The 20573-nt window shown below is 45.5% G+C and overlaps 1 protein-coding gene across 3 annotated transcripts in view; it reads right to left on the reverse strand.

Moving 5' to 3' along the window:
• Positions 1-4557, reverse strand: part of CASKIN2 (CASK interacting protein 2) — a 110147-nt gene extending 105590 nt beyond the window's left edge. For all 3 annotated transcript variants that reach the window (XM_063120276.1, XM_063120279.1, XM_063120275.1), the window contains exon 1: positions 4058-4557. The gene's annotated coding sequence lies outside the window, so the exon portion shown is untranslated. The remainder of the gene's footprint in view (positions 1-4057) is intronic.
• Between the last annotated feature and the right edge of the window lie 16016 nt (positions 4558-20573).

Here is a 20573-nt window from a genome sequence, read left to right on the forward strand (position 1 = left end):
TATTATTATTATTATTATTATTATTATTATTTACATTTGTATACCTCCCCATAGCCAAAGTTCTCTGGGCGGTTTACATCTAAACAACTGGAAGGCACCTAGTTGGGAAAAGCTGGTTTAGGAGATGGGGTGCCATCTAGACAGAGTAGGGAGCAACCCACCCACCCCTCATGCTTAAGGCCACACATGAATGATCAACCTTCATGAGTTCCTGCTGCCCTTGGTCTACATTTCAGATGTCTGGGTTCTGCTTCACTGATATCTGAAACAGCACCCCTGTTACTATATGTCAGAAATTCTTTAACCTCAAATCCTAAGAAGAAGATAGGTGAATCCTGACAGGGGGAGTGCACAGAGATATGATGGAAAAGGCCTGTGCTGGAGAATTCAAAGTTATATAGACCTCCATTCCCAAAAGGCCCATCATTGAAATTCTGTTGCCTAATAAAACATTGTCTTCAATCAAAAGGACAAAGGTTTCCCAAGCCACAGCTGGACTGCACAGCACCCTTCCCCAAGCGGGTGCTCTCCAGATGTGTTGTACTACAACTCCCATCACCCCAGCCAGCATGGTCATTAGCTTGCTGGCTGGTGATAATGATGGGCATTGTAGTCCAATCCATCTGGAAGGCATATGGCTTGGGAGAGGCTGCTGTAGATCTATTCCGGCAGGTTGTATAGAAATCAAGGGGACTGAATTGGCACTGGCTTGCAACATATGGAGTGCCATTCAGAAGCCAAACAGCTAATTGTTATTGCTCTGTTTGGATGCACTGTAGATTCCTTGCAACTGGACATCCTGAAGACCATGTGCAACACTTGTGATCAGAGATCAAAGACAAGACCACCTGAACCCTTGCGTTTATGAGAGTTAGCACCACCCATCTCCAGGACAACCACTCTGCTATGGTCAAGAAGAGGAATGAATTTTTATCCAGGTGAAACTAGACCTGGGTGCAGGTTGGCAGCTACTTTGTCTACTGCACTGCTATGTTACAAAATAAGTGCAAAACTATGTACATGGAATAGGCACAATTGCCAGAAGATCCAGATCCAAAGCTAAGGAACTCTCAGGGGTCTCAGCTTGAGACCCAGCCTAGTGAGTTATCTGTGATCAATATCTTGGGGCTATATGTGATCAATATCCAAAGTCTTCAGTGGGCAAGGGATTGACGCTCAGGGATAGAACCCGAGCTTTGCATGCAGAAGGTCTCCGGTTCAATCCCTAGCATCTCCAGGCAGGGTTAGGAAAGGCCACCCCCTGCCTGAAATCCTAGAGAGTTGCTGCTAGTCAGAGTTGACAATACTGAGCTAGATGGACCAAGGGTCTGACATAGTATATGGCAGCTTCCTACATCCAGGAGTACCATGGACTCACAGATCAGTAGCATTTAATAGGTAAACAGCAAGAGGCCTATGGCTTGGCTGCCAGCTATAAATATGAGCGGGGTCACAACCTTGTAAAGAGACGAAATGAATTGGGATAAGGATTTCCACATGCGGCAGGCTTTTAGGTGAACCAGGGTTGATCTGCATCATGAATCTCAAATCCACAGTGGCTCTGTAGGACAAGAAAAAGCGGGTTGTCCTGGCCTGGAGTGTCAGAAGTGGAGGACCCAGGGTCAAAGTCAATTTAGTTTGCATGGGAAGCTATTGGTTAAGGCACAGTCACTGGGCTTAAAAATCACATGGTCATGTTTATTGGCGGCAGCTTCTGCCACAAGCCATCACTGGTATGTAAGAAGTGGAATCACACTTAACAATGCAACGCTTAACAACGCAATACTAAAAACAATCATCAACAACAACAGCCCTGGGCAGATTTAATCCGGAGTCACTTTTCTGGCATAAAAATGATCAAGAGAAGTATTAATGGACAACCATTTTACAGCAGTCATGGAAATGGAGAACCTTATTCATTTTAAAAATGGACGTGGAGACATTTCAATGCCATCATGTGTAATGGATTTTACAGCCTTATTCAAAAGATGTGCCAATAGAGTGCTTGGGATGGACGATGTGAACTACCAGCCCAGCATAATGTCATGAAGTATGATCATACACAAGTCTTGCAAGGACATTGCACCTACATTACATGTGTATATATCAGCACAAATGTTCAGATTTGCTATTTTGGAACTCCAGTAAAAACAAAACTAAAACAAAAAATACTATTGTGGTCAGAGAGGATTATGTTTTTTAAAAAACAAAAAAACCTCTTATCTTTCTGAAGAACCAGAAATTACCAAACTTGTGTTGTGAATTCAGCTAATAGTGGATATACTGAAGAGCTTTGAGATGCTACAATGCTCATCTTAAATGGGCTCCAAAGAAATAAATATTCCAAAAAGATTCCCGTTCACCCACCCCTTAGGAAAGAATTAATCTGAGTTATGGCTCAGACCCAAAATCTGCTTTTAGTCTTCAGGAAAGCAGCCCTCAGACATATGAAATAATAGTAGAGTGCCGTGATGCATACATAACATGAATTTTCCTGACCATTAGGTAATAATTACAGCCTGCCCTGTGCCATGTGGGTTAAGGGGCAAGGCTTCCAGGGTTAAAAGTCAACCACTGAGATCAGGTGTGAGTGACTAGTGACACCACAAGGGATTTTTCATCCGGCACAGCCAATCTCACTTTCTTCAATCATCTGACCGTTTTCCACTTAAACTGCACCTTACAGTTCTTGAGCGATATTCCTTCATCGAGCAATATTCCTTCATTTCTCCTGCTCTCATCTCCCCCCCACCCCGGTCTGTTACAATCCAGACTCAATATTATAATAATGTCTTGCTGTTTGCTTCTGTACAAAGGATTCTACTTTACCCTATGGGTCACATCCAAAATCCTATACCCTTATGAACTTTGCAAGGTCAGCAGATGGATCAAAATACACCCAACTGAGAAGCTGATGCACGAGAAGCAGACTACGGCAGAGGGTTAAATTGATCTGCCTTTCCACCTTTCTCAGAATCTGGCCATGTCAGATGCAGCCCTGAGATACGGTACCCTCCACCTCTTCGGAGTGTTGTCTGGAGTATAAAGGGCTGATAAACATACCTCCCACCGGAGAAATCTAATCTCTCAGTTCAGGACTCTACCTGCTGAACTCAAATATCTCAAACATTCCTTCCTCAAACAACTTGGGAGGGAAGGCTAAGGAAGGGGATGGCGGTGGGGTGGGGGCGAGAGAGAAGATGAGTGGAATTATGTAAGAGGAAGGCTAAAGATGCTGAACAGCAGTTATTAAAAAATACCAGCCCTGTAGGGAAAGGCAGGAGAAACATTCCCTCAGCAGGAAAACAAAGCCCCAGAGCAAAGGTTGGGGTGGAGGTAACCTTTGAAGCACAACAGCAAATATTTCAGCTGTATCGTTTTTCATGCAAGGGGCACACATCAGAAAGAGACACCCGGGGGGGGGGGAGCAAGGCACAAACTCCTAAGACCCCCCTAAACGTTGACAGCATTTCTCCCTCTCTCTCTCTAATGAGAAACCGAGGAGAGGTGTTTGTTTGTTTGTTTGATTGCACCCAGAGACTGCAGAGGGAGGGAGTTAGAAGGAAACCAAATTGGGGAGAGGGGATGTAAGGAGAAGGGGGAACAGTCATTGACTCTTCATGAGCGGCGCGCCAGAAAAATGCAAACCTGGAACAAGTAAATAGAAAGGAGACTTTATAGACCAAGGGGAACCATTATTAGCGTTTCATCAGAACGCGATCATGCAGCTCCCTGGCGCGAAGAAACGTTTCTTGAAAGTTTCTTTTAAAAACAAAACAAACAAACACGCACACAGCGATCAAACCAAGCCCTTGAATCCTCAACTCCAAAGGCGGAGCGGAGTTTCGTTTTGGACATAGTACTAGAGCCTGAGTGTTTGAAATCTACAACACAGATACGGAGAAGTTACCAAATAAGGAGAATAAAGGGGCGGCGGGGGGTGGGGAATGGGAGAGAAATAAACCTTTGTGGGCAGCAAAGAAGAATTCGAACTGATTCCTTCCCCTCTCACCCCTTTCCCACCCCCGCCTCAAATTCTTTCTTTCGCACAACTCACCTCATCGGGGAGATCCAGCGTTTCCAGCAAAGTTGCAAACCCAAGACCGAGTTCTGTCACCGGCTGGCTGGCTGGCTGGCTGGCTTTCTTTCTCTCTTTCTTTCTTTCTCTTCTCCTCCTCCTCCTCCCACCCAGCAAAGCTGGTGAAGTAAAAGCCAAGGGCTGAACTCTACTTCCAAGGCACACACAAATGCTTTTGATCTCTTCGCAGTCCCGGGCTCGGAGGACTTGGTGGTGCTGGAGAGAGAGGAGGAGGCGGGAGCGAGGGCAGCAGAGGGGTGTGCGTGTGCGCGTGTGTGTGTACGCGCACACAAAGTCTACGGAACCTGAGAGCTCAAGCGGAGGAAAGCTTGCCACCCCAGCGTCCCCGCTCCGCTCTTTCCAGATCTTGCATTCTTCTGTTTCCCAGGGGCACCGTCGACCCCAGTTGAAATTGACTAGTCTCGTCAGTTTCAAAAGGCGCCTGGGAACTCTTCTGTAAAGTAACCGCCGCCACCTCCTCCTCCCCCCTCCCTCCTCCCTCGCTCGCTCTCTCCAGCCAGGATCGCTCTTTCTCTCTGCAGGAAATCCCTCCCAGGCTCCTGTTCTTCCCTCCTGATTGGAAAAAGCGAACGGGGGGACGGCTGGGCGAGCTGGGCAGGGCCAGAGAATTGCCTGGCTGTCACTCATGGGCTGCGCGCGGGGGTGGGGGGCGGATTCATGCAGGGGTAAACCCAAGGGGAGTGTGCGGTTGTGTTGTGAAGCGTGTTACCTGAGCCCTTGGCGCGGCTGGGAACATGTGCGCACAGGTAGGAGAGGTTCTGTGTCTGGACCAAGGGGGAGCTGAGCCGCCTCCTTCTGCCCTCCCTCTTTTTAAGTGAGCGCCCGCAGGCTCCTCCGCAGTCTCAAGTGGATTTACTAAGAGTGTCTTGGCAAAGAGAAGCGGCGTAACTGTTGCCAAGCTATGTCTAAAAGGAAGGGCAGAAGTCTTACCGGTATCCTTCAGAGGTACCTCGATTCCCCGCCATCCGCTCACGACATTGCTATCTCATGCCTGTGTATTAATTGTTGTCTCCCCGGCGCTAGGAATCCTCAGATCGTCGCCAATGCTAGTCCTACTTAGAGAAGACCTATTGAAATGAATGGGACATAGGTTAGTCATGAGAGCATAAGAAGAGCCGTGCTGGATCAGACCAAGGGCCCATGTGTTCCAGCATTCTGTTTTCACACAGCGGCCAACCAGCTGCCCACGAGAAACCCACAAGCAGGACTTGAGTGCAACAGCACCCTCCCACCCATGTTCCACAGCAACTGGTGTACACAGGCTTACTGCCTCTGATACTAACCTAAGTCCTATTCATTTCAATAGGTCTACTTTAAGTATGGCTATTATTTTGTTGCCCATGCTTGGATTGGGACTATTATAGGGAATGTCAAGCCCTGGACTTCATGGTCATATGCACTCACCCACCCTTTGAGGTGGCCCTTATGAATTACTTTGGTTGTGAAGCACACATCTAACATTTCTCTTCCCCCACTGCACGTGCTTTACCACTGATTCCACATCCCTTAAATATTAGAATGTTTGCCAAGTCTGATTTAAATACTACTACTACTACTACTACTACTACTAATAATAATAATCTGAACATGTGCAGTGTTGCATTTTAAGCTCATTTAAATCATAGCCCCATCACTACTACAGGAATAAAGTGGAGGTTGCTTCTGCTGCTTTGATGCCCCCATCACCTGCTGCTCTCTGGGTGGTCATTTGGGGTCCCTTGGGCTTGGGCTCCAAGGTCCGGCCTTAGATGCACCACTGATTAGTCCTACCTTCTCTGTCTCAGTTTTTAATACAGGATTCAGTTGGGATCTTGGTTTTAAAGTTTAATATTATTGTTAATGATTTGATTGGTTTTATTTGGGTCTTGCTGTTCGTGTTCATAAGCACCTTGAATTTCTTGGGGAAATGTTTTTGTATTTAATATATTTATAATACATACATAGAGTGCCTGGAAGTGCACACTACTTATTTCAGTAGCACATCCATCCATATAATGGTATGAGGTGATAGCCACTGGGCTGTATCCAATGTTAGTCTAACTTAAGTCTCATTGTTGTTTTTAAATGGATACTGTTGTTTTTATACAGTTTTTATGTTTTTTAAAAATTTTGCATACTTTTAATGTTTACTATTTTTAATTGTTGTAAACTGCCCAGAGAGCTTCGGCTGTGGGGCGGTATATAAATGTAATAAAATAAATAAATAAATTCATTCCAATGGGTCTACTCTAAATAGGACTAAGATTGGATATGACCTATTATGTGTAAGACTGCAGGCTCAACTGTTTTCAACACACCCTGTTTTGGAGTGGGAGAGTAAGGCTCTTCAGAGGTTTTTTTGGAGCATACTCCTCTGCTGTGGGGAAGGTGGGGAAGGATAGTACCACCACCACCATACTCTGAAGCCAGTATCCTCAGATATACTACTCAGGTATCTGCTTTCCATTTCTGTATGTGTTGGACTACACATCTGGATGGCACCAGGTTGGGGAAAGCTGCTGACTCATGTATTTCATCACGCTGCCACCCAGAGGTTTCAGACAAGGTTAAAGTGGTGTATGAAGGACAGGCAGCTAAACTCTGCCATAATTATCTGTCTTCACTCTTTGTGTCTCTTCTTCAGCAGAGGAATCAAGAGCTCCACTTTTAGCTCTCCTGCTCTTCAGTTGACGAGGCTGGATGCAGTGGAAATAGGTGGAAGCCATACACACTGCAACAATTTAGGCTGCAGGTGAGCAATACTATTTCTTTTTATGTTCTGTCCAGGGCCAGCCCAGGACACTTTGCTGCCCATACAGAAACCAGCTGGACTGGCAGTGGAATCTTACATCAACACCGGCAATGGGGCAGCGACTTTCACTGCACCTTAGAGCACCAACCTAACCTGGGGGCGCAGGATAGGCACACACCGATTTGTCCTGCAACACCTTGCTTCTGCTCTGCTCCTCCCAAAGCATCTGCCTCCCGAGGTGGCTGCTTCATTCTGCCTAATGGTAAGGCTGGCCCTCATACCATATCTGTCCTTGTCTGTACCTCTCTCTCTCTCTCTCTCTCTCTCTCACACACACACACACACACACACCACTTGAAAAATGCCTCTGCTGTGCTAGTCCCCACTTCGCCCCATTACAGACAGGTTTTTACATTGGGTCCAATGTCAGCAGTCCATTGAATCCACTCCGGATTCGAGTCAGAACTCTTCACACCTTGGATAGCTCCTTTAGAGTTCTGAGTGGTTTCCAGCTATCCAAGGTGTGAAGAGTTCTGACTGGTTTTGACTGAAACCTGGAGTGGATTCACCACCCCACTAACACTGGAGCCTCCAGCCTTCACTGGGTTGACGAACTTAATGCTACCTCATTCCACTGCACTTGTGGATCCAGCCTTCAAGTTTAAAGTGTTCAATGCCTCAAGAAGGTGTTCAGCCTCTGAGGAATGCCTCTTGTGAGTTGCTTTGGTTATCTGTAAAGGGCTGACCTCATTCCAGGACCATGCAAGAGATCTGTTTGTTTGCTATGAGCACCAGCAATGTTCTTAAGTAAAAGAATGATTTACTTTGGGGGCGGGGGATATATGACCTTGTTAATGGCTTTGGTGACCTCTCCAAGAGCATTTCAAAAGGCAGCAATGGCGCATGTAGATTATTAATTATTCTTCCATAGATACCACAGCCGTTGGCCTGGTGTCCATCATCATGGCTTCAGGATCCTGTATGTGTGGTAGTTGTGAGGTGGTTGTTCCCAACCATATTTACATATTTATTTCAGAAAATGTTTATACTGCTTTCTATTTAAAAAATTTAAACCCAAGGCGACTCATAAGTTATGCACAAGATCTCTGATGGGTGAGCATGTGCGACAAATGCCGATACATCACTGAATGAACAGTGATTGCTATTCAGAAATGCTTATAAGGCTGAAGATTGTTGTCCCAAATCCTCCTATCACATCCCAGCACCTCCCAAAGCCCCTCCTGGCGATCCTCTGCTGAAAGAGATCCAGCAACAGCAGCTTAGGTGCAAGGATGAGACATGGCACCTGGTTTTGACCAGTCAGTTCATTTCTTTAACATTCTTCTCAACTTCTTTCCCCATCAACCACAATAAAATTGTGCCATTTCTTTACCGTGTTTGCGTGTGTTGGCTTTGTTCTATGACCTGCAGTGCAATAGCATTAGAGCAGCCTTGTTCTGCCTGGTGTCGTCTCTAGATGCTGACTGGGAAATAGGAGAGCTGCAGTCTAACACATCTGCAGGCATCGGGTTGAGGAAGGTTGCAGATCTCTGTCCCGGCTCTGCAAGCTGTCCATTGTCTAACTTCACAGGGCTCTTCTTGGGAACAAGTATAGCCCCACAGTACAGTTTCTGCCAATACTAAAGTCTGTTCGAGGATTAGAACACACCGTTTTAACCTCATTTGAACCCAGAGACCAGGTAATCATACCCACCTGTGAAACAACGATCCAGCCACCAGGAACCTATGACTTGTGCTCAATGAATAACACAGTCTACGAAAGGAAAAAAAGCCAAATTCTGTGTGCCAAAGCCTTAACTGTGGTTGAGGGGGTGGGTGGGGAACCAGTGGACCCACATATAACAGGGTTGTGGTGGCCAGTTCTGTGCAAGCATTAGGGCAACAAATGTGTAAGAAGCCAAAGTGGAGAGAATGCAGGCTGCTGTCTCAGCTAGTGAAGAATGTTTGATTCAAATATTGTATCACAACTGTATTGGCAGAGTTTGGTGTGTGTGTGTGTGTGTGTGTGTGTGTGTGTGTGTGTTTGCTGTGACAGCTGCCAAGTCATCCAAGCATTTCTGCAGTTGCAAAACTGCAGAATCCATATGACTCAGCTGCTTGTGATGCTATATAAACAGCAATGATTAATTGCCTTTTTATTCATTAGCAGAGTGAGCTTGCTGCAAGCAAACAAATACATTCAGTGGAGCCCATCATCCACAAGGGGCAACTGTTTCTTGCACGCTCCTTACAAGAAGGACCATAGCCCAGTGGGGAGAGCACCTGCTTTACATGAAGAAGGTCTCAGGTTTGATCCTTGGTATCTCCAGGTAGGACAGGAAAAACTCCTGTCTGAAACCCTGGAGAGCCGCTGCCAGCCAGTGTCAACAATACTGAGCTAGATGGACCAAGGGAGCTTGTTATGTTCCTATACCAGATAATGGTTTAAATCCTGTTGAAATCAGTGGACTAACTGCTGCAGCCCAATCCTGACCAAATTTACTTGATAATAAAATCCCACCGATTTTTGGGGGACTTACATTTAAGCCAGTCTAATTGATTTAGAGAGTCCACTGCTGTGGCACAGTCCTATACATATACACTATAACTGCCATAATCCCTGATCATTGGCCATGCTGGCTGAAGTTGATGGGAATTGTGGTTCAAAAGTTCTGGAGGGCGCTAGGTTGCATATCCCTTAGCTGCTTAAAGTTCTCCTCCTAACAATAGTGTGTTGAAGATGTACCTGGTACAGCTTTCTAACAGAGGGTTGTAAGGCGCTGCCTACCACAAAACCCAAAGAAACAGTTAATCTAGTACAGTAGTGTCAGGACTGGTGGCATCTCTCCAGGGACTCAAGTAGAGTTCTTCCCAGCCCAGGTAGAAAGACTGGATGTTGAGAATGGAGCCTCCAAGGTAATCTCTGCTCCTCACCTACAGCTTTTTTCTTAAGTGTCTCAGGGCAGGAGTTTTCCAAAGAACTCTGGGCAGTTTTCATGCCACAATAATCAAATTACTTGTAAAACTGAGTTTTATTCTTTAGGAACCTTGTCCTGAGAGATGTCCAGAATTTCTACTGACTTCCATTGGACTGCTAAGCACTCAGTACCTCTCTAAGCCAGAGCGTTATGAAATTAATCTAAACGAGGATTTCTTGAGCAATCTGAAGGATTACCAGAAGGAAAAGCGGATGGGTGAGGGAAGAGTAGGATCACTGTTTCTAAGACACACCCTATCTTTTCCAGTTTCTTAATAAAGAGATTATTATGCATGTTTGATTATAAATGTCAGCATTTTATGGCTGTTATTTTGAAGAGCTGTATCTATAAGTAGACTTGCTTGGGAACATCACAAAGTTAAAGGTCTTGTTGTTCATTATCTGACTGTGCCAGAGCTTGTAAAGTGCATTGACATTTATAATGACTCTCTGAATTTATGTGGCACCCTTTGTCCTTTTAAGGATCTTAACTAAGCTTCGCAGCTCCCCAAGGAGCAGATAAGCCCATTTTGAAGAGGTGCAGAAAAAACTAATAAACCCAAATCAAGGCCAGCCGTGTTTTAAAATCAGGACATCTCAAATGGGACACCTTTGATAAGTGGCCTGGTTTGTAAAGGAACGAGGCTCAAAACTTCACAGAGATCTCTTTGAACAGTTGAGAGTAGGCCCAGTGTCCGCACACCTTGGGCAGCTGCCGGGGGCTCAGGAGCCCAGTTCCTGATGCCAATCCTGGGGGCCCTTGAAAAGCAATGCTAAATTGGGAACATGGTGGGAAATGAAACTGGTGCCTCCTAGACCCAGCTGCCCAGTGCTGAACAGGAGTGCTGCATGCCACCATCACCAGGTAAACTTGCCAGGTCTCACTGATGTAGGTGGCAAACCTCAAACCAGGAAACACCCTGGTTGAATTATAATCCAGGCAATTATCCTGTTTGGACGGCACGCTAAGCTGCAGCGGTTAAGCATTTTGAGCTAAATATTATGGCTTAGTGTGTCATGTGAACCATTCCTAACCATGGTGGCTGCATAACCATGGTTTTAAAGTCACTCACTAACCATTTGCTGCAAAGGGGTTAGCAGCCTAACCATGGCTTATTGTGTTGTCTGAACAGCTCCCCCTTCTTGTATGCAGAATATATTTCTATTCCATTATGGTATTTTTTTTTTGTACTTTTGGCCACACCCCTTTGGCCCTGCCCCCGTTGCCTTCAGCCCCACCCACCACTGGAAAGTGGCCCTCAAGGCTGCTCTGAAATTGAATTTGGCCCTCGGTTTTAAAAAGGTTCAACACCCCAGCATTACACACTATTCCAGACCAGGATCTTTCAACACCACCACGGGGAAAATGGGGAATTTCACTCCATATTCTCCCCAAGCCAGGTCCTGAAACTGGAAATTAGCCTAGCTGGGAGGGAAATGGGGGAAAAGGCTGGGTGGGTGTTAAGCTTGCAGTCCTTACACCTGCATTAGTATTACATGTCAGTGCTAAGAGCTGCATAATGTATACTTGTGCCCTTAGTGACTGAGTATCAGGACAGGTAGCACAAATACGCTGACTGTTGTGCACAGCAAAATACGTCACAGTAATTCTAGTTTGCATTCCGAACTTGCAGTTGCCAGTGCAATTTCCCCCTCTTTTGTTTAAATTCATACAATTTCAACAATACAATGAAGAGGATGAAATCATGCGATGAAAGCAGCGATTTCAGAGCGATTTCAGAAAGGTGGCTGATGACCCTCACATGGATTCTGGGAAACTCAGGGCTGGGTGCCTGCAGTGAGTGACAGACAACAAGGCAAGGCAGTTCACAACAAAGGCAGAAACTCATTGGGTGGTCACCTTAGTATAAAGGGCGGAAGATACCATTGAGAGAAGGAATGTAGACGGCGCTTCTTGAATTATTTTGCTGAATTATCTTGGAACAAAACATGGGGTAGTTCGAAGCTTTTCTACAATGTCTTTGTATATTTTTATGGAGAGAGTCTGAAAATGTAGGGGATGACCCCCCACCCCCCAGCTCAAATGCAGAGGGTTGCTTCACATGTTACATGCACACCTTTCATATATATGTGTGTGTGAATATTTATTTATTTGTTACATTTATATTCTGCCTTTCTTCCCCTCTCCCACTTTATATGCACAACAACCCTGTGAGGTAGGTTAGGCTAAGTGTCAGTGACTAGCCCAAGTGTCAGTGACTAGTGAGCTTCACGGTCAAGTGGGGACTTGAACCCAGGGCTCCCCAGTCTAACACTTTCACCACTATGCCACACTAGCTCAGTGAAGTGTCCAGTGACAAACATATGTATTATACAGCTATATATACTAGTGAGCCAGGATTGGCCTGTGTGTACACTGTATGTACATGCTTGACAAACAATGCTTGCTACTGCATAAGATGTGAACGAAAGCCTAGCTTAAGGTATGGTAGAAATAAATGGTATGGAACAGAGTACTTTATTTTTTGCACTTCTTCTTGCCACTTGCTTTTCTAACACTGACAGAGACCAGATACTAAGAAAGAAGGGACTGTTGATCTGCCCCAGTATGTTGCCCCAGTGAAATGATTGAGACTACGTGCGTGTCTATAGGATGCTATCTTTTCAGCCTGATGACGTGACAAGCTTGTGACCCTTAAGCACATAGCCAGTTTAAGAGTCAAGTCCTTCTCCCAGCTCGTCAGCCTTTCTTTCCGCCCTTAGTGATAACAAGCATTGTCTTTATGCTGACTTGGGAGAAGTATTTTAAAAGGGGGGGGGGTAAAGGTGTCCATCTCTGCTTAGATGGTCAGCAGCTCTTCCAGGAGTGGTACCTTGTTGGACTCTATGTATATGGACCTAAGGGTGCAAGATCCATATACACAGAGCAGGGGTGCACAACCTATGGACCTCAGGCCGTGTGAATCCCTCAGCTGCTTTCAATGCAGCTTGTGGAGCCATGTGAACACTGCCCAAGGTTTCCGTTGTTAGTGTGTCTAGGGAAATCCTAGGATTTCCCTTGCTAGTGCAAGTGCTAGCAAGGGAAATCCCAGGCTTTCAAGAGGGAATGCAAAAGTGTGCGAGTGAAAGAGTATGAGTGAGTGAGTGTGCACGTGTGTGTGCAGGCACAAACACATGCACATGTGTGACCCCGCAGCAGACACCCGATGCAGGCTTTGGGAGCAAAAAGGTCATGTGCCCCTGACTCAGGAAAGAGAAGGAAAGAGTAATACAGATACATAAGAGAATTACGGAGAGTTCACCAGGGTAGCCTCAGCTGCAAAGCGCAAGCTGTGATAATACAATAGGCTTTCTTGATCAACATTTCAATGGTGATCATTGCAAAAATAAGAGAAAAGAACATTCTGGTGTCTGTGTTGTGGAACTGCTGTGCTTTGAAATACAAAGCATCCATTATATGCTGACTCCCCTTGACGTTTTAGAATGGGGTAATTTCCCCCCATAAGCTCCAGTGAAACTGCTACCATAATGATCCATTTTTCTTGAATGAAAGATGCAATTCTCAGGATTCTATCTAAGAGCTCCAGGACTCAGTCAGTCGATCAGCACCTTGTAGGCTGGGATGGATGACAAGGGATCCTGGGGCATGACTGATTGCACAGTGCAGACTCCATGCAGGAATGAGAACAGCAAAATCAAAGAAATCAACCAAATGCACCCCCAGACTCTGCACAAAATCCTTTTCTTTACAAATGGAGAGAAATAGGCAGACTGGGGGTATCTGGGCTGATATCTTGTCCTGCGGTGTCTGCTTGATGAGAAATAAGACAGATTTCCTGTCCCAGAACTATGAAAGAGGCATGTGACTTTCTTGTATGTCCAGTTTGGACATAATGTTCTAGGAGCCCTTTCGTAGGTGATAATCTGTATAGCCCATCAGACATGAGCTGTATCACAGATCCTGCATGCAAATAGTATCATTCAAAAGCAGCCTCTTGATCACAAGCAGAGAGGAGATCTGTCAGAATGGCTCTATGTCGCAACGTCAGCTTGCTGGCATGCAGCTCAGAACAAACAGGTGTGCTCACTAGGTATCTTGCTGTTTAAAATGGCAACTAGTGGCCCAAAAGTGTTACTCCAGCTGAGATGAAATGGCACTGGATGCTCCTGAGCCAGAAAATCCAAATGGCACCACTTACAGTGGTTAAAAAGAAAAAGCGATAATATAACTAAATAATTGATCGTTTCTTTTCCTTTTTAATGGTAGTCTATTTGCTGCCTGAGGCTGCCTCATTCTGCCCAATGGTAGGACTGGTCCTAGATATGGGAAATAAGCCCTTGTCTGACATAGCGGACGATCACTCTGCACATCAGTGATTGGGAACTTGTGGCCCTCCAGATGTATTTAGACCAGAAGTCCCATCGCCCTTGAAGCATTGGCCATGGTGGCTGGGGCTGATGGGAGTTGGAAACCAGCAACATCTGGAAAGCCACACTGGTGGAGAACCTCAGGCCTGGGGGCCAAATCCAGTGCTCCAGAGTTCAGCAGAAGGTCGCATGGCCTTTTCCCAGACCCCCCCCCCCACCTGTTTAGTGGTCTTCTGGCTTTTGCACAGTTTTCCCACTTTAAAATGTTGGAATGCCTCTCCCAAGATACCGGCAGTAAGAGCTTTAAGCTAAAAACGGGTTGGCACTTTTGGCCCCGCCCTTTTTGCCTTTGGCCCCGCCCACCACTGGAATGCGGCCCCTGCGAGCTTCTCTGAAACGGAATGTGGCCCTCGAGCTGAACATGGTTCTGCAGCCCTGTTTTACACCAACATGTGGTACAGGTGATTGTGCAATCAACGATCTGTCGGGAGAAAGAAAGGCAGTGGTCTCAAAGAAACTGTATTGTGTGATTGCACCCATAGTTCTCCGCTCTTTCCACTCTTTTTCAGGGTTTCCTTTGATGACAGATGGCTCACCTGCAGCTATTCTTGACATTGGCTGGATCTGTAGATGTTCATCAACCTTAAAAAAAGCATCTTGAGTAAATAGGATGGAATAGCTCAGATCCTGTGCAGGAACATGGACACTCATGCAACTTTCGCACATGATGATATGGTGCTGGTGTGGGCATTTCCCTCCCATTTTTGTGTCAGGGAAAAATGCCCTGTGCATAGAGCATCCCTGTGAAGCTGGGAGACTGTGAGATGTTATCTTGATGGGTCACTGTGGCCATCTAGAGGTGAGTATTAGCACTGCAGTTTTATTTCAGAATGTTATAAAAAAAGGATTGAATAGATCTCCTCCTATGAGATTTATTCCCCAATGGAGTCTAATAGTCATATAATGCCTGCCATGCTTGTGACTGCTGCTCTGAGGGATTTTCAGCCAGCAGGCATCCCTCTGTTACCTGCACAATATACCAGGCAGCAGAGCAATGACTGTGCAGAGGATTAGCTGGAAGTATAAGCATGGGACAGAGACAGGGGAAACAGAGGTGAAGAACTCGACTGAATCCTAGCGTGAGCTGATGGGTTTCCACCCCTTCACTCGATGTGACTGGGGCATTAACCGAGAACCTGAGACTCTGAAATATGACATCACATACAACAAAACCAGTGGAGGCTGATGGCTCTGAATTTGGTGGGCTGTGAATCCATTCTGGGTTTCAATCAGAACCAGCCAGAACTCTTTAACCCTGTTCAGGCTACCTGCTAAGCCATGGTGGTTAAGCATTTTGAGCTAAACGTTATGGCTTTGCCTGTGAACCATGTCTTAACGTGTCGTGCAAACCATTCCTAATCATGGTGGCTACATAACCATGGTCCAAAGATGCTCACTAACCATTTGCTGCAAAAACGTTAGCAGCCTAACCATGACTTAGTGCATTGTCCGAACAGGCCCTAAAAGAGACATCCAAGGTGCTGAACCTATTTTGGGGATAGGTTCCCACAGAAACTAAATACTTGAACATCAAGCACATTTTCCCTCCCTTACTCCCATTGGTGTAGTGGTGAGATGCAGGTGCTCATCTTGAGATTCTCTGTAGCTGTGCCTTCAAGGAGACTCCAAAAATGTAGGCAGCTGTGTTGACCCATTTCAACAAACCAGTTCTGGCAATTCTATCTCCACCAAGAGCTGGTTATTTATGGAGTTCATGAGTCTTCACTGGCCATTCAAGACTGAGGCAACCTGAAAATACTTTGCATTTCAAAAGTGAACAATATATCGTTACTGGGAAAATTCATTCCCCCATCCCCACAACTATTAAGAACTAATGACCCTGTTCAGACAACATGCTAAACCACGCCAATTAAGCGTTTTGAGCTAACCATTATGGCTTAGCATGTCGTGTCAACTATGACTTAGCATGTCATGTGAACTGTTCCTAACCATGGTTGCTACATAATCACGGTTTAACCATGCTTACTAACTACTTGCTGCAAAAGGGTTAGAGGCCTAACCATGGCTTAGTGTGTCATCTGAACAGGGTCATAGTCTGAACGGGGTGGCAGATGACATCGGTGTCCCTGCTAAAAATGCCGGTGCTGCATTCTTGTGAGGCCCCTGGTTCAAACGCCTCCCCACCCCTGCTTTGTTTATGATCCTGCTTAATGAAGCATTCTGGAGAATTCGAAAGCTTGCACACTATTTTGTGATTTTGAGTTGATCTAATAAAGGTATTAGCCTATTGATTTTAATATTGATTTTGGTTCATTTGAAGACTTTCAGTTCCCTCATTTTGGCATGACTGCATTATTTTACTTACTTAGATTTCTATCCAAATAGTAGGTGATTATTATTTTTTACTATCGCGTTAACTCTCAGCATCTTCTCTACACAGCACCTCCTGCATGGGATAAATTATTTCTGCTTAACAAGTACTGTGTTCCTAACAATGTCCATCTTGCATTTGCCTAAGTTAACTTTAAAATGTAAGAACATAAGAGCGATGCTGGATCAGACCAAGACTCCATCTAGTCCTGCATTTTGTTCACACAGTAGCCAACCAGCTGCACAGGGGAAGCCACAAGCAGGACATGAGTGCAATAGTACCCTCCTGCCCATGTTCCACAGCAATTGGTGTATATAGGCATACTGCCTCTGATACTGGAGATAAAAGCCTCTGACTAACCAACCTGGGGTAGGATCGCCACTTTTTTTTTTAACTAGCTCTGCTCCTGTGCTTTTCCAAACCACCTAACCCACAGAGTGTAGTTTTTCATGCACCTTAATCTCCATGCCAGGAAAGCACTGCGTGCTTAATGGATGTGTGTCCAACTGCTATAAAAGTCACCAGCGGTAGTAGTATAATTTATTGTGCATGGCCATAGGTCCCCACAACAGAACATTTAAACTGCTGCATAACACAAAATTACTTAACCTCCGTCTACAGTCATATCTCTATTACAAGAGGCACAAGAGCAGGGCTGGTGAAAAAATGTTGGCAACCAGACCCTGTACTATGTTGCCAACATTTTGATGTGGGTTTTTCATGGGCTGCCCCATATTTCAGCCCCTGTACTCGATGCAGTGATCCAGGAATGCAGGAGCTGGCTCTTGGAAAGGGACAAGGAAGTATTTTTCCACTGAAATAAAACCTGCTTCCTTATGACTGTAACGAGAAGCACCACTCAGCATTTTGACAGATTAAGGACGCTGGCTAGAAATGCTGATCCTTTCCCCAGCCCTGCTGCTCTGACATCTTCGGGGTTTAAGATAACACGACACAAGAGGGCTGCTTATATCATGGAAATGAATGGAAGCAAGAAGTGAGGCTGCAGAGACAGGTCTTTAGGAAAGCACATCCAGAATGCAAGCCAAGTCCACTACAAATCATCAAGAGATTGGGTTGTGGGGTTGCCCCTCCCCCCCCCCCCAACTTCAATGCAGGGCCCAGATTTTTAACTTCTTGTGTGTGCTTTTGAGCCCAGCAAAACCATCCAGGCTAGATCTACACCAAGCAAGATGTGACACTTTGGAAACGGTTTGAAAACTGTATATGTAGTGTGCCCTGGGCCCCACAGTTGTCACTACTGTTATAAGTAGTTTAACTACTGTTAAAGCAGTAGTGTAGATCCTGAAGTCATCTTTCCTCCTCCAAAGTTAACAAGTTAATCAATACACATGATTTGGCCTAATTCCCAAAAGCTGATGCAAGGATGCTCAACTGACACCCGGATCTTAATCTTTCCAACTCATTAGTGATTGGCTGTTAAATGGACCTGGCCAATGCTACATTGTGTTCTGGGTTGTCTTGGACTACTGTAAGTATGGATCCAACCAACTGAAATGATAGTGGCCTCCATTTTTGTGCAAATAGGTAGAATTTCGGATTCAGAAAAGGGTTGGGAGCATCATGTCAGGGGACAAGAAAGATGACATGTTGTTTCTGTTTCCATGCTTCTTTTTATGACTAAGTGAATGTATGACAACTTGATAACAATCCAGAAGGGATGGAAAACAAAGTGAAATTTTCCTTTGTTATTTATATTGGTGGTGGAGATGGTGGCAAGTATTGAGCCACTGAGAACACTTCATCAGATAGGACCCCGTGAACTGGAAGCTTGCATATTCTCTGATCACAGAAAAGAAATACATTTCTGATGATAAATTTCCTTTTGTGTTTTAAAAAAACTAGTATTGTGATAGTTTGCGCTCGCTCTCTCTTTCTCTCTCTCTCTCTCCACACACACACACACACACACCATTTTTAGCAGTTCATAATAGTGCATTGTTTACATGAGTGACTTATTAGCAGTCTAGATGGTGTGTGTTTGGATAGGTCTATACACAGAGGCACCCGCAAATCGTTAAGGAAGAATGGACAGCAATTCTCATCTTGGCTTTGCCTGAATCTAGGCACGCAGGTGGGCATGTCAAAACAGGTCTATAGAAGGCAGGACACAGCTGCTTCCTTTCACATTCACTTACTAAGATTCACCAAATGGACCCGTAGCAACCACCCCTTGCCAAATGATGCACATATAGCCCTCTTTTTTTAAAAGAACATCCACTTTATGAATTGTCATGTTCATAAACAAATGGGGAGTTTGGCTTTCAAAATCTCTGGATTTTTCAGAGTTTAGAATTGGGGGGGCAGAGAAAAAGATGACGGTGGGAGAGGGACATGGCTGCATTATGAACATCTGGGGAGGGAAAGGGCCTGGAGGCAGCAGGGAGAGAGATAGGTATGCGGAGGTCTTGCCCTAATGCAGGGGTGCACCATCTTTTTGCCTCCGAGAGCAGCATGTGATGCTGAGTCAGGGGTCGCAGATGCACACATGCATGCAAACCAGAGATTTTGACACAAATCATTCTTTCCATGCTGCTGCTACCAGTGAGGAAAAAGTGGTCTGTATTGGGACTGCTGGAGGAGGCAAGTACTTGAAAGGTTGTCACATAGAGGAGGGCCGGGATCTCTTCTTGATCATCCTAGAGTGCAGGACACGGAATAATGTGCTCAAGTTACAGGAAGCCCGATTCCAGCTGGACATCAGGAAAAACTTCCTGACTGTTAGAGCGGTATGACAATGGAACCAATTACCTAGGGAGGTTGTGGGCTCTCCCAAAACTAGAGGCCTTCAAGATGCAGCTGGACAACCATCTGTCAGGGATGCTTTAAGATGGATTCCTGCATGGAGCAGGGGGTTGGACTCAATAGCATTACAGACCCCTTCTAGCTCAACTATTTTATGATTCTATGAATTCAGGGGCATCAGGATCAATCCACCTTTGAGGAGTGCAATTAAAGTCTTGGAGGCAACAACTGCCCCCCACCTCCGGCCCCAGGCCGTGGGTTGAAGCCCCTTTGTATTTCTAGGTCTGCACTGCCTGCGGATTCTCAAACTCTGCGCCTGCAAAACATGAGGGCTAGAAACATGCTTCTGCGAAAATGAAATAAAACAAAATTATTATATAGATTGTGCCTGTGTGGCTCTACCTTCTGTTAATTACTGGATTCTGTGGCATGCAGTTTGATCGCATCCATGCAGACTGCAACAACCCCGTGCTTGTTTTTGTAATACACATGTGGTTCCTGACCAGGCAAAGAGGACTCCTGCTGAATGAGTCAGAAGCCAGACACTGCCAAAGGTGTCCATGCTGTGAGCCAAATGTCTCTAATTCTCAGAGCAGGCTCCATACACCGAGACAATCGCTGCCGTATAAAACATTATTAGATGCCATTGATTCCTGAGAACTTCAAAGACATCGCATGGAACAGAAGAAACTCTGCATCTCCTCAGAGTATTTGATGTCATAAGGTTTGATCGGGCTACGTAAGAAGTGTCATTTTCTGGTAGTTCTTATGCTAGTAGTTACTAAGCAGTCTCACTGCTCAACTATCACAAAGTCCTAGGATGGGGCCTATGCATAGGTGTGCGCAGCACATTTCATTAGGGTGCACCCATGTGTGTTTTTTTTTTAAAGGCAAACATTTATTGAATATTCAATCATAAAGGCCATTTTATTTATTTATTTATTTAACACTGTAGACACTGATGGCCTCCTCCTGACTTGCTGGAGGGCCATTGCAGGTGGTGGGGGGGAAGAGAATGAGGAGACACTCCTTAAGCCACAGCATTGGTGGGGCTTTGTGGTGACACTGGCTGGAGGAGGGGCTTATGAGGCGATATTAGCCTCTAGGGAGGTTCTTAGGACAGCAATTCCATTTTGCTCCTGCTGCCAGGAGCAACGGTGCTCTCTTGGAGGCAGCTGTTCTTTGGCATGGCGGCGAAGCAGCTGGAGGGCAGCCAGAGAACTGTTCCCACTGCATTTGGATCCCCCTCTGGATCCCTACTCAGTGCCCCCCTCATTTC

This window comes from Elgaria multicarinata, chromosome 3 (assembly GCF_023053635.1).
Source record: "Elgaria multicarinata webbii isolate HBS135686 ecotype San Diego chromosome 3, rElgMul1.1.pri, whole genome shotgun sequence".
Classification (NCBI taxonomy): Eukaryota; Metazoa; Chordata; class Lepidosauria; order Squamata; family Anguidae; genus Elgaria; species Elgaria multicarinata.